This window comes from Zophobas morio, unplaced genomic scaffold (assembly GCF_036711695.1).
Source record: "Zophobas morio isolate AGI-343-1 ecotype UQ-CSIRO unplaced genomic scaffold, CSIRO_AGI_Zmor_V1 ptg000016l, whole genome shotgun sequence".
In the NCBI taxonomy this organism is placed as follows: domain Eukaryota; kingdom Metazoa; phylum Arthropoda; class Insecta; order Coleoptera; family Tenebrionidae; genus Zophobas; species Zophobas morio.
In genome coordinates, this window is record NW_026972121.1 from 7618116 (window position 1) to 7633698 (window position 15583).

A 15583-nucleotide genomic window follows, 5' to 3' on the forward strand; every position below is an offset into this window, starting at 1 on the left:
CAAGATTCAAAGAATTTACTCCTGTCTATACATACTTTTATATGTATAGACAGTCGGTATTACTTTTCAAGGAGGAATTCCTTTTCAATTTGTTTGTACTTATTTAGAAACACCTTTCGCCACATCAATACATTTTTATTCACCACATGCATTTCATTTTTTGAGGTAACATCTTACTCTGCCAAACTCACGAACAATAAGAACATGGGCTTCTTATATGGGAAGTACAGCTGGATAAGACTTTAGTTCAAATAAAAGAAGAAGTCTAAAAATCAAATAATACAATATATACATGTCTTATGTTCCATGAAATCGCTTTGAAGAAACAAATTGATTTCTATGTGAAGGAAAGTATCAAGCGTGCTTATTGCTATTATTTCTTTTATTACAATATTTATTTTTTGTTTTTGTAATTGGATATACTGATCTAGGGGAACTGTGTTGAAGTTCAAGAAGATGCACCATTAGCTAAGGAGGCATTGCTATTTTATGCAAAAGCTATAAATGCTTCCTGGGAATATCCCATACGTTATTGCCTTATCTCTGGACTTGATGCTGAAACCAAAGCCATAATGCCTGGGGCAGTCACCAAAGCAGTAACATGTGGTGGAACTGTAACTAATTTGACAACTTTGAATAATTTTGGAATAAAAACTGATGGTTCATTTAGTTGCAATTTTAGATATAGTTATCAAAGAGCAGACACAGAGCGACAAAATTCATGTCATTCTGGATCCAGCACACATGCTCAAATTATTTTGCAATTTGCTGGCAGGTGTTAAAACAATTTACAATGATAAAGGATATGCCATGGAGTAGAAATATTTTGTTGCATTAAACGAAATTCAAAAAAATAATGGGATTTATTGTGCAAATAAATTGCGAGACAAATGTATATTATTTGAAAATCAGAAGATGAAAGTAAATCTAGCAGCCCAATTACTGAACAACTTTGTGGCTATTGCTATGTTATTTTTACGAGACAGTCTAAATTTTTCTGACTTTAAAGATCACCTACTGTGGATTTTATTAAAATTATCAAACATTTGACATTTTGAACAGTGTTAATACTTGGGGCAAAGGACTGAATGGCCCAATTACATTGCAAAGTTTACCAAAGACAAAAAAACGGGAACATTCATGCAGCATATCCCAGTGGATTCAGTACCTTTCGTTTGGTGGATTTACCAAACCTAGTGAGACTTGGTTCAGTCAGGTGAAAAAATTAGAAAAAAATTTCTAAAAGTTTCACAAACCGGAGCTTCAAAGAAAACAGTGCGTGAAACGATTATATAAAATTAACTAGAAATGCCCTTGGAGATTTTCTATGACTCTGATGGAAATGCATTTGAATGGGCATATATTGAAAAACTACAACAACTGGAAACAAGAGAGGGTTTGCGATGTGGAACAAAATTGACACCGAGACATAGTTTCAGAATGAAAAAATGAAAGTATCATCTGATGTACGAACTCTCAGTACAAGTGTTTGCAGTGCTCTGAAATTTTGCAAGCAGCTGGAAATTCAGGAGTTCGAAAATTGTGAAGCCACCGCCAATGTTTGCTTAATTTTTAATAATATGTTTGACATTCTAAACTCCAAACATTTACTATCAAAGACAGAATTGGATCGTGGCTTATCTTCCAAGAATTATGCCAATATCCTTGAGATACCTAATTCAATTTTCTATTGAATATGTGAGTAAATTAAAAGATAACTTTGGGAAACTAAGATTTATTTATTGATAGCGAAATATTTAAAATATATATTAAGCTACAAAATAAGTCAAGATCACTTAGAAATATTTTTTGGGGCCATTAGGCAGCGGGGTGGTCACATCAACAATCCATCCCCCTACCAGTTGAGAAGTGCCTACAAAAGGCTATTGGTAAGAAACCAAATACGACCCATAATGGCAATTGTCACCTTTTAGATAGCACTACTATTTTACATGTAGGGACTGGCACCAGAATATGTGACAATAACACATTAATTGAAGGCATAAATGCTATTAATCTGTGAGAAAAAGACCATGATTATTGTTTTTCAATTATGGGAAATCTATCGCCTTACAGAGAATATGTGGTCGACTACATATCAGGATCACATGTTCAGTTTGTAAAAAACAACTGAAATCAACAGTTTCAGATTCTATGTTATTAAATTTAAAAAAACAGCGAAATTTAACTATGGCGAAGAGAGACGTTATAGACATTTGTAAAATAATGGGGACCATAATTAGCGAAAACAAAAATATTATATTTAAGAGAGTAAATGTTGTAAATTATATGCTGCTACTTTTGTTTCGCAAAAATATTACCAACATTTTTAATAATCCCGATATGAACGATCATTGTATTTCGCAGGGATTACTAGATAATCATAAAATACAATTAATGAAGGCAATAGCGAAAATGTATTTGAAAAAAAATACATTAATTCACTAATATTTAATAATAGCAATATAATAGTTTAGTTCAATTACGTGGAAATTTACTCAATATTTAAATTTTCCAATAGATTGGCTTAGAGAAGAAAAAAAAGATGTAAATGGTAAAGAGGCCTACTGCATGTATTGCCACACCTCACTTCGAGTCCATTATTCTGATTGTTGTACACGACATTATCATAAACTTCAATAAAAACAAAGTAACGGCCATGACACTGCTCGACCTTCAAAAAGCCTTCGACAAAGTATGGATTGACGGCCTCGTGGCAAAAATGGCCCGAACGGATGTCAATCCAAACTTCATTTTATTAATTAAGTTCTACCAACCGTAAAATTAAAATCAAAATTAATAACAGTTACTCTAACATTAAAAACATTGAATCGGGAGTGCCCCAAGGCTCGGTCCTGGGACCTGCTCTCTTCAACCTTTATATACACGATATCCCAAAGTTCGAGAAGACTCAACTTGCTTTGTATGCAGACGATACGGCTGTATACGCTCACTCCTTCAATGCGCAAGTTGCGTCATCTCGAACACGAATCCATATAAACAAAATTATCAAATTCTTCCATCTCTGGAAATTACAAATCAATCCACATAAAACTGAACAAATCCTATTCACCAGAAAATTTACTAACAACAAAATCTTCAATAAGCTCTCAGTTGTACACGCTAAAATAACCCATAAAGATTCAGTCAAATATCTTGGAGTCTACCTAGACAAACGACTCAACATGAACCGTAATCAAAAACACTGCATAACTAAAGTGGGTACAGCAATCAAAAAACTGTACCCACTTATCTCCAAAAATAGCAAGATGTCAATAAAAAATAAACTCTTCGACATATAAAATGATTATCAGACCTAACCTCCTCTACGCCGCCCCCGCCTGGGGCAACCGAGGCAAAACATTTTACCATCCACTCGAGGTATTACAAAACAAATGTCTTCGCCTATGCCTCAATGAAAGCAGGTACACCCGAATCTCGACCCTCCGGGAGATGGCGGGTGTACCGAGCATTGCCGAAATTATACTTCGACAAAGCCAAAAATTCTTTGCCATTCAAGCAACGCAAAATCAATATCTCAAAAACATAATACAAATTAATCAAAGCAACATCCCGTTCAGTAATATCAAACATAAACTGGTGCACCAGCACCTCCCAATTTTCAATCACATTCCCTAATCTCCACAATAACCCACACATTATACAAACCTTATTACATTCACATAATACTCTAAATCTCATTATTCATAATCCAATTAAATATTTAATGAACTATCCGTAATATTATAATATAAACACATCTCTATTACTACTCTTGTTTCAAAATATTCTATTATTATTAATCTAACCAAACACAATGATTAGACACACATATATAATACCACTCAAACAATTAACTCTTTGTTAAATATCTTAATACCATACCATCTAGGCCTATTGCCTAAATAACAACTAGAATAAATACCATTTATTATACTAACACTAACTTTAAGTAAATATCTTAAATAACTAAAATATCTTAAGATCATACATATTTACCGGCCTACTGCCCAAAACCTAAACTAGCTCAAGTTCAATAAAGGCCTATGCCACCTTAGTTAAGTACCGCTGTATGTTTACAGCAATTGGCCTAAGGACAATAAAAACTGAATTAAGACAATTAGATTTAGACCACTCAAGACCTATGCCTTTGTGGCGCCACCTAATTTTGATTATTATAACTAACTTTCATAATTGGCACCATCACCCCTACCATTGAGGGAGTTGGGGATGGAGTAGGAGGAGACTGGTGAGCCATCGGCTCGCTCTCGCCTTCCGGACACCAGACCGATAAGATAACACATACCAAAGATTGGAATAAATAAGTTGTTGTTTGACTCGGCCATTTTGGATTCAACCCCCGTCACCACACCTACAACCATACCTTCCTAGTTAAGTATCGCTGTATGTTCACAGCAATTAGCTTGAGTATAACTATAAAACTAAATATATCACCCTTACCCCCCACCCATGTACATAGTGTAAATAGTCTTAGATAAGAGGAAATTAGGGTTTTTTCCACACACAACTTTTCCCTAAAATTCGTACATCACAACCATGGAGGAAGGAATATAATGGAGGGAGTGCGCCGTATCTCGGCAATGTAAATTCTTGGCACCAGTGCAAGCACCTTTTATTACTCTTTTCAATTAGCGCGCCCTTCACCGCGCATGCTTACTTTAATAATTTCATCAGCCAGCACTGACCAGTGTCGTACGATTCTGTTTTTGTCATTTTCGCTTTTAACCTCGTGTTTAGTGTGAACGTTTTGTTTTGAATTTGCGATAAGCGTTTCATGTTTATTTAAAAACTTAAAATGGTTAGTTGCAAATTGTGTAAAGTTACGAGTGGCTCCAGGTCAACAATTGGTAGAGAAAAAATAACGTTTCACAGGTGTGTCGTATTTTTTCGTTTAATATTTGCTTAAGAGGGACTAATGAATATTTTTGAATTGCTTTTAGGTGTCCCCAGAAACCTGAATTAAAGAAACTGTGGACAGACTTCCTTTATCTTCACCTAGGAAATTCTGTGTCTGTGAACAACTTTTTCCTGTGTTCATTTCATTTTGAAGAAAAGTGTTTTGATAGAACATCAGCCCAGAAAGTAGTTTTAAGACCACATTCAGTACCAACTATTTCTTATACTTATGAAGAAAGGGTATTAAATAAACTCACATGCTGCATGATATAACAATTAATACATATATTTATTTTAGATTACCAATGTAGTGACCTTTAGAGGCAATGAAACGCATCATACAGAAGTTTGTGACGCACCTTCGGTAGAGCCTCAACAGAATATAGAAGATGAATTGTCTAATAAAGTTTTTGAAATTACAAAGAAACTTGAAAATTTAACAACAAAAACATGTGCAAACGTTTTACTGAAACAACAAATTAACAACCTGAAGACATTAGTGTCACAACAACAATGCACTATTAAAACGTTAAAACGCAGAACCTCAAAACAGCAACGCAAAATTTGTAATCTGAAAGATGTTGTTTCAAGTTTAAGGAAGAAAATCAACTATTATGAAAACAACAGTGTGGATGTTAATAAATTTCAGGAAAATACAGAACTGTTGAGCAGAATGTGGGCTAAAATTAACAACAAACCATTGCCAAATCAATATGGGCCAGAAATAAGAAAATTTGCCGTTACAACACATTTCTACTCCCCAAAGGCTTTTTCTTTTATAAGAAAACAATTCATGGACTGTCTTCCACACCCAAAAACTTTGTCTGTATGGTATTCTTCAGTGAATGGTGCACCAGGTTTCACAAGTGAGGCATTCGATGTGTTAAAAGCAAAGGCTGAAGAACGTAAAATTGTGTGTTCTTTAGTGTTCGATGAAGTTGCTATTAAACGCTGCATTGAATATGATGGGCAACAATATTAGTTGATATGGGTAGTATAATCGAAGTAAATGAAAATGAAGAGGCCAAAGAAGCTTTAGTTTTCATGCTGGTTGCTATAAATGGCTCTTGGAAAATCCCCGTGGGTTACTTTTTAAGCCATTCTTTAAATAGTGAGCAAAAATTAGGTTTACTAAAACAGTGTTTATTTTTAGTAAAAAGTGTAGGAATTGAAATTAGCAATATTACATTTGATGGTTGTGTGACAAATTTGTCAATGGCATCTGCATTAGGTTGCTCATTTAGCCCTTCTAATTTGAAAACAAACTTTGGTGAAGAGAATATACTTCTTTTACTTGATCCTTCACACATGATGAAATTAATACGTAACACATTTGGTGACAAAAGAAGAATAGTCGATGGAGAGAATAATGTTATTGATTTTAAATACTTAGAACTTCTAAATGAACTGCAAGAAAATGAAGGGCTGCACCTTGCAAACAAACTACGTAGAAGACATATAAATTTTTTTAAACAAAAAATGAAAGTTGCTCTAGCTACACAGTTATTAAGCAGGTCTGTCTGTGAAGCTTTGACGTTTTGTCGAGATATTTTACAGCTTGATCAGTTTAAGAACTGTGGAGCAACGGCTACCTTCATTTTAAATATTAATGACGCTTTTGACATATTGAATTCGCGCAGAATAAAGGAATTTGGTTACAAGCAAGCATTAAATAAGTATAATATTAATCAGGTAAAAACGTTTGTGAATTGCTTTACTTCGTATATATCCAAATTGAGATTTTTTAACAAAGATTTAATTATTCACTCGCCCCGTAAAACAGGTTTTATAGGTTTTGTAGCTGGTTTACATGCAGTATTAAATATTTATGAACAATATGTAGTGGGTGATGGAGGAACGTCAATTTTACAGTATCTGCCCACCTATAAATGCAGTCAAGATCATTTGGAAAATTTTTTCTTCCAAATTAGAAATTTAGGGGGCTGCAATAATAACCCTACTACTCGTCAGTTTAAATCTGCATATAAAAAATTATTAATATACGCAGAAATAAATCACAGTGGTTTTGGAAACTGTGTACCCTTAGAGCAAGTAAATATTTTGACATGTTCGTCTCGAATTAAAAAACTCGAAAATATTATTAATTCTGATCAATTGATATTAACGAGTGACGTACAAGTTACTCAGGAAAGTGACGTTAATTTTGAACATAATTATTTCTTTACGCAGGAATCTTTAACAAATTTTTGTGAGGAAGTTGTCATTTACATTGCTGGATTTGTTGCTTTTAAATTAGCCAAATCTTTGAAATGTGAAATATGTATATCATGCCTTTTTGGTATAAAAGAGAACTTATTAGGAAGTTTTGTTGATTTCAAATCAAAGGGGGGATTGAGCTATCCTAGTGACGATGTGATTGCCATTTGCGTACAAAGTGAAAAAACTTACAGAACACATGAGCGAGTACATATCAAACTTAGTAAATGCAAAATTGTAATTGACATCATTGAAAATTTAAACTGTGAGAAATTGCTTCATAGAAATCACCCCCATACATCTTTTTTGTTGAAAGAAATAATTAATATTTATTTGAATTTGCGTATAAAATAGAGTTGTAAAAGTAAGTCTTATTTAGTAGATTCTGATAGGCAAAGATATACTAAGTTGATTCATTTTAAAGAGCAATAAAGTTACAAAATGTGGTTTATTTAAAAAAAAAAATGTAAACAACATGTTAAGTTTTATTATATGGAGAAAATCTAAAACATATTTGATTGCGTTGACGTTTTACTTTGTTTCTTCTTATATATATATTTTTTATTCTTATACTATTTTTCAGAAAAGTATCAAACCTTTAGTTGAAACGAACTCATCTTTGTAGTAATCCTGTATTCTTTTTATTTAAATTGTATGTATTTCCTTTAAGTGAATTTATCTTTATTTTGTAATATTGTATTCTTTTAATACCCTATAAAAACATATATGTTATTTATGTTATTATTATCTAGTACATATTTGTAAATTAATATTAATTATTATACAAATTATAAAGTACAGTTCTCTTACTGCCTTTTAATAAAATTATTTTAAGACCCACCGCTAACCCGAAAATGACTGGCATTGAGGCAACATTTCTATGATTACTGGTACTAAGACCAAGTAATGATATGCATTGATTGGATTAATAAAAAAAAAAAATCGAGCTTCTAGAATTACAACATATACAAATTCGTCTGTTATTCTTTAACCTCACCCTATCCCCAAAACCTTAGCGTAACTACCAGTCATTTATAATTTTATATAATGATTTTATTATTCTTGGCTAATGTTTTTTCTTTATAATATTATCTCCTTAAATGTTATTCCAAAGATCTCGCAACAATTATGCAGCAAAAATTAAAACTTTGATGTGAATTTGGGTTTTTTGTTGATTATAATTATACAAAATAAATTTCTATGAGTAAAATTCAAATTTTAGATATTCTAAAAAAAATATTTGCATTGAATATAATTTTGAGTAGTGGGACCCCTTATGAATACTATTAAGATACGCCACTGAAGCGGCAGCCATATTGAAGCACCTTTTATTGCTTTCACGCATTTTGGCGCGGGATCACTTATTTGAACTCTCACTCCCTCCATTATATTCCTTCCTCCATGATCACAACACAATAAGCTAGGCAACCAGTTATACATGTAACATTGAATATAATGTAGTGCTTCCACGCACAGTAAATATAATCACGCGGATAAGCTACGCAGGAGCCGCTACTTCCCTAACACGTAACATCTCTTTGCAGCAGGACATCGACTCTCTTCATTTGTGTTCTGACAGACATAAGTTTCTTGTATCAAAAAATGCAAGTCAGTGAGATATTCAAATAAGAAAACTTCAGTTCCCATTAACTATTACAACAGTAACGTTACTATACAGCGGGACGATTCAGTGAAAGATCTGGGAGTAATTTTTGATTATAAATTAAACTTCATCAAGCATTATAAATACATCACTGCAAAATCATAAAAAACTACGGGTCTCTTAATACGTAAATCACGAGATTTTGACATTGAATGCATTAAATTATTATATTTCAACTACGTCAGATCTACTGTGGAATATTGTTCCATTGTATGGTCTCCCATTGACCAATGTCACATCTTATCAATTGAAAGATTCAAAGAAGAGAGAAGAGAGATTCACCAATATCAGGCAGAGGGGGCAACTGTAGAATGTTGGTTACCACATCATGTGTATTAACAGTTCCCAGCACGCCAGTACAGAAAAGTACACAGCACTTCAATATTAGTTTATTTAAAAAGTACAATTTGGATCCTGCGCCGCATCAACCACAGGACCAAGATTATGACGTGATAAGCAATTTTATCACTCTTGTTTCCGAGAAATTTTAACCTATTTCAACTGGTTGTCAATGTTCGAGACGATATTTTACAATGTGTAGGCACAGTCAGTTCGGCAGGGAGCCCCAAAAACGCAGTCACAAAACTTTAACGATAAAAGAAGTCACATATAATCGATAGGTCAAACGGCGGTATTAGCGGTGAAACGTTCTGAAAAACGCGCTGTTGGACTTCGACAATTACAGATATAAAAAACAATGTACATGTAAATAAACGTGAGTGTAAAAAACTCCACTTAACCTAAACCTACCTGATTCTGGTCGCCAATTGTATTGTTGCTGGATCTAGAAAAAAAAAAAAATATCAAAAATTGAGACCAAACTTCATTCTTAATTTGTAAACCTCAAAAAAATATCTCCCCATCTCAACGGAATTTTTGGCTGGTAAAGCTAACTCTATGTGAAATATTATGGCAATCGCAATTTTGATACTAATAGAGGCTGGATTGCAAATTTTGGAAAAAGATACTTCCTTTCTGGCCATTTTCTGGCTACACTTCATTCTTCCACTTTTTTTGTTTCCATATTTCAACTAAGGGTGTGGGGACAAAAAATCTGCACAAATTTCAAACTAGAATAACTGTATTATAAAAGCAGGTATTAATAACGTGATCAACAATATTTATAAAAACAACTTTAAAGAACACAATCTGCACCATATCTGCTTGCTTTACGAATTTTTGTTTTAACACGGCGCATTAAATTTGTAAAAGCCGATATTTTTGTTTGCCGTATTTTCAGCAGTATACGCTTCTTTAATTCTGCATGTGTCGAGGCTTCCCATCCATTTTCGTACACATTCCTCTTTAGATTTCTCCAAAAACGTTCAATTGGGCGTAGTTGAGGTACGTTGGGAACATTTTTTTCCTTAGGGATAAAAGGAATGTTTAACTCATTATATGCAGCAATAACGTTAGCTGCGTAATGAGCTGTTGCCATGTCTGGCCAAAATACAAAATTGCCATCCGAATGCTTTTCTCTTATAAAGCGGACAAGTCGAGACCTAATGCACTGTTTTTCATAAATATCTGCATTAACAGAATTTCCAGATGGGCAAATAAACGCAGTAGAATGTCCACGTGAAGAAATGGCCAACCAGACCAACAACTTGGACTGAAATTTTTTATGACTTTTTAATTTCACTTTATCATCTACTTCTTCTCCTTCCTTGCAATAGAAATGTTTATTGTTAGCAGTATCGCTACCATCAAAAGTGAAGTAGGATGCATCATCAATGATTATTTCAGTTCCATTTGAGGGGGAAAAAGCGGATTCAGAAAGATGCCTTAATTTTCGTTTTTGTTCCAGCTTTTGTTTTTCTGAATATTTGGGAGCGGATTTTCGCGTTGCAAGCTTGACATTATTCTCCTTTAATATGTTGCTAACATACTTTTTGTCAATTTTAAATTTCCGTCCAAGCTTTCTTAGTGAAACACCAAGTTTACCGTGACTTTGATTGACTAAGGCTTCTCTCTTTTTCTGGGGCATTTTTCTTGCTGGTCTTCCGCTTCCTACTTGTCTTTCTACCGAATTCCCATTCTCTACTCTTCTGCAAATGCTATAAGTTGTCCTTTTTGATATCCCCATTTGGAAGAAGTGATTAACGGTGAATGACTTTTTTAAATGCATATGCCTTCTATAAAATTCGGCAATCACAGATCGGCGATCATTTTCATTTAAGTGTTCCATTATTACAAAAAATATTGAAACTTTCAAGAGGAACTAGGCATAACAATTTTTAACAACTGTCAAAAAATGCCATAACGTCAACCGTCATTTTTCTCAAAGCTAACTCGATTTTCGGTAAATTAAAATTTGTGCAGATTTTTTGTCCCCACACCCTTATTGGGTAAACAACAATGAAAACAAATTTTGACGATAATCAAGTCAAAAATTTGTTTACTTTTTACATTTGATTATTTTATACCTTATTTTTATACGTACTTAATTATTAGCATTGTTTTTCCTAATGAGTTAAATTTTAAACTACCAAGCTTATTATTGCTCACAAATTGAGTTTACGCTTTACCAGAAAAAAAATATGGCAACAATGTTGTGAACATGGAGGAAAGAATACAATTTTGAAATTTAGTGAATAAGAACTATGTTTAAAATGTGTGATTTTTAATTGTTAAGTATCTAGTATTTTTAAATTAATTATTAAGTGTTGTAGACATGGAGGAAAGAATATAATTTTGAAATTTAGTGAATGAGAACTATGTTTAAAATGTGTATATACACATATTGTAAAGTACTGTTACGAAATACCCTTACACCGCCCCGGTACGACGGCGGGTGGGGGTAAACACATAGGTCGCCACACTAACATCTCACTAACAATCTGGTTGAATGTTTACAAAAGGTAAACTAATGAAAGTACATAATAAGTTTACGTTATTTTTTTTTTCAGGTAAAATTCTCCATCCTTTGTGATGAATCAACAGACACTACCAACAATAAATTTTTGGTCAACCAGTAAAAAAGTTGAAACTAGATTCTTCGAGCTTGTTCATATCAATCCCACAGATGCATGCAAAAAAACATATCAATATTTTAAAAATTGTCTGCAGGAAAAAATATCCCAATTGATAATATTATTGGATTAGCGTGTGATGGTGCAAGTGGCATGGTAGGCAAAAACAACTCCTTTTATGTCCCTTTAAAAGCTGATGTGCCACATGCAGTATTATTGAAGTGCATATGTCATTCTGCTGCTCTAATTGCCAGCAAGGCATGTTCAAAATTACCACCTGAAGCCGAAAACCTTATGCGACAAATTTATTCATATGTTTCAAATAGTGCTAAAAAATGTGAGCAACTTAAAGAAATGCAAACATTGTTCATGCTAGAACACACAAAAATATTAAGGCTGCTTTTCCGGTGGAATTATGCAGTTTTGTTAATTTTTTTCCGTTATAATTTGAGTTATCTAGATGCAGTTTTCACAAAACCGTTCTAAAAAATATTTTTCATGTTTTGATGGGAGCATTTTTTTCAAATTGTTTAGTTTGTCTATAAAAAAATAAAATGTACATTAGCACGTCACAACGTCAAACTTTAAAGCCATCATGACATAGAAAATAAAATAATAAAACGTACAGTTTTTTTCCCGATTAAAAGTATTAAAAAATGACACTAAAAATGTACATTAAATTCAAACATTTTTCACAGTGTGTGAGGAATTCATCTAGTGAAACCACCACACGATAAAAAGACAGAACTTTTTTTGTGTAATTGCGAGCTGACCTTGTACTTGATTAAAATATTTATCTGTTCTTTTTAAATTTAATTGCCCAGATTGTTTCAAAAGATATTTAATTTTTTTCTGATCTACGCCATCACTAATTGTACAATTTGCTGCAGAATATTCCTGATGGTACTATTAGGGAAGACAATAGTGTCTTCCCCAATAGTACCATCAGGAGTAGCACCTAGGAAACCATATGTTCGTGTACAAAAAAAAAACACAGTCCTCAATTTTGTTGGTATACACTTCTTCAAATTTAAGTTTCGCTTTCATTTCATTGTCTTGTCCCCATTTAGTTGCGGCTGATCCTTTAAATGCAGAATGAATAATATTCTTAATAATATTTTTAGAAGTTGTTGATGGTCGTTTTCTGCAAATTATCCCAAAATTAGAAGCAGTCAATCTATTACTTATTTCAGCTTTCTAAATGGGATTAGAAAATGGGCCTCGAGTACTTTTTTCAAGTTCCGTAATTTCTGCTTTACTTAAAGTCAATGATGCAATAAATTTTTCTTTTGCTTCTTCAATCTCTATAGGCATTTCATATTAGTCGATCATGCCATAATCTGCATCAGGAGGAGCCGATTTTTTCTGTTTTTTTAGTTCGAAATAGTTGTCGTCTAACTTTTCTTTTTTCTCTGCTTTGACTGCTCTGCTCTTTTTTATTGTACGACAAACTGGCAGCTTGGCACCTTGTGCTATAACTGTTTTTATAGAAAAATTCTGCCTTTTTCCACCTACAAATTTTGAAACAACAGAATTATAGGTTTCTGCCGCATTATTAGTCATATTTAACATAAGACTATGTGCATTGTGTAAAAGACGAGCTCCACAAGATTGTAAGTCGTCCATCAAACCGCATTCAATCATTACAGGAACATAGTTTTCTTCATCATCTTTATGATTGTTGCAAAAATAAGAGTCACAGCTGGAATGGTCTCAAAAAACATGCTTCGGGCAGTTGTAAATATCTTTCTTTAAATTTTCAATTTGCTTCTCTGTGTCACATTCTTGTTGACGCCTGTATTTCATTGCACACTTTATCCCTATCCTCAGCTTTTCCAAACGCTGTTTCAATAATTTTTTTAATTTAACACTAACCACCTGACCTTTTGAACTCATACGTGTCTCTGATAATATTCTAACTTTAGAAACATAATTTCGTACCAAATCATTAATGCATTCAATTTTTTTGACAAGTGCTTTAGGACCATATGGTCGTTCGATGCAAAGTTTTTTGTAAACACTACTGTTTCTGTCACCAAGAAGATTAATATATTTTAATTTATGCATGACAACAGTGCGTCTAAAGCCTTCCAAAATAATATCTGACTCTATTGAAGTGGAACTTCCACTCCAGTTTTTAAAATACTGGTGATCAGGAGTGCTAGTATTATTGGCAGCTGCTTTTTCACAAATTGGACAATACTTGTTCCGGCAAGCTACATACAAAATTTTTCCAGTTTTTGCGCCAACAATACATCCCTAAAAGTGTCAGTATGTTAGAAACGAAATAAACAACAATATGGTACCACCTCGGATAAAGCATCATAATTGACTTTGTATGATCTTTTTGACCATGCTCCATCAGCAATAACTGTAATCAGACCAACACCGTCTTTATCAACATCGCCAGTTTGTTTTGCCAATTCAAGCTCCTCTTTACCAGCTTCTTCCATTGCTTGCAAAGACGACTCAAAAATCTTTTTCGATATTTCAAAGTGGTGTTTGTTATATTGACGATATGACATTTGGGGAATATTTAATATAGCTTGTTGTTCAACTAATTGTGAATGACTATTTCCGGTTGAAATAGTTGCAAATACTGCGGCGCTATTAATGTTCATTTCTGAATGATCAGTGTTTTCATCAGTACAAATGGTTTTTTCGATGTTACAAAAGCGGCATTTAAATTTCAAGTAGCTAATTAATCCATTCCGTGTTTCGTTGATGCAATCCATATCCGAAAAAGTACAAGCAAAAGGAGAATGGCAATTTATAATTTTTAATTGTTGTAAAAAGTACGGCAAATTTATAATTCTCCTCCCTGTAAAGTTTTCGGGATAAATAACTGCATCTTCTTTTTCCAGTAAATCAAAATCGGATAATAAATAAACTCTAAAACACATGCCGAAAAAACAGATTCGGAAATATTTTTCAAGTTGAGTAATTTTCTGACTTACTGGGGATGAGAGTAGGTATACGCCTAAAAAGCTTAACGCCATCACTCATACATATAGTAGCTGTCACAATAAGCTGAACGCCTCAAGCGCTCAATAAACCTCTAACCAAAGCTTATAGATGCCATAAATTTGGCCCGAATACCGCATACCATTGAGTTAGTACTTAAATAAGAGATATGCTGTGCCCAAACAGTGGAGAGTAATAAAAATTACAACCATCCTAATCACTTCAAAGATAATTTGACGGCCACAATACTATAAATTATACTCCTATTACATACTATTTATGTATAGATTATTTGCTGGTTTTGAAAATATTTAATATAATAAATCCGTTACCTCTAAAATGGTAGTTTCATTCTCTGTTATTCTACTGGTTTATATTGATCAATATGATGCCTTTCTTAATACAAAAAAAAAAAATCGTGAAGATTATTTAGATAATTGTAAAATTACCTGAGGATGAACGACCGTCCTCAGGTAATTTATTCAGATAAGGGATTAGTACAGTCGCCCATCCAAGTAGAGAGTTTCGGTGCTAATAATTCCCACGGACAAAATAATTTACTTCAGCTGCCCCTTAAAATGCACACCCACTAAAATTTCTAACTTGATGTTTTGGAATACAAGGTGATAAATAAATACGATTTAAGTTGGCAACAGAATTAACCAATTCTATTCTCAGAAGTTAGTTACACTTTAATAAACATTATTGAAACATCGGGGACACGGAAAACTGGGCAGAGGTGTCACACAATTGTCAAAGTTTCTAAACCAGACTTTAGCTATTCATAACCACGCTTTTAATGTTTGGCGTATTTCTCATTTTGACACTATCAAAGTCGAAGTTTTTTTAA

General features: G+C 33.2%; 1 protein-coding gene and 1 long non-coding RNA gene across 2 annotated transcripts in view; one reads left to right on the plus strand and one right to left on the minus strand.

Annotated features, from left to right (window-relative positions):
- Positions 1-15583, minus strand: part of LOC135129704 (mothers against decapentaplegic homolog 3-like) — a 164353-nt gene that overhangs the window by 147170 nt on the left and 1600 nt on the right. The window contains exon 2 of the mRNA XM_064056951.1: positions 9548-9581. The gene's annotated coding sequence lies outside the window, so the exon portion shown is untranslated. The remainder of the gene's footprint in view (positions 1-9547; positions 9582-15583) is intronic.
- Positions 4563-5256, plus strand: LOC135129703 (uncharacterized). Its single transcript, XR_010280627.1, has 3 exons — positions 4563-4893; positions 4962-5157; positions 5216-5256. It is a non-coding gene; the product is annotated as an uncharacterized LOC135129703 (long non-coding RNA).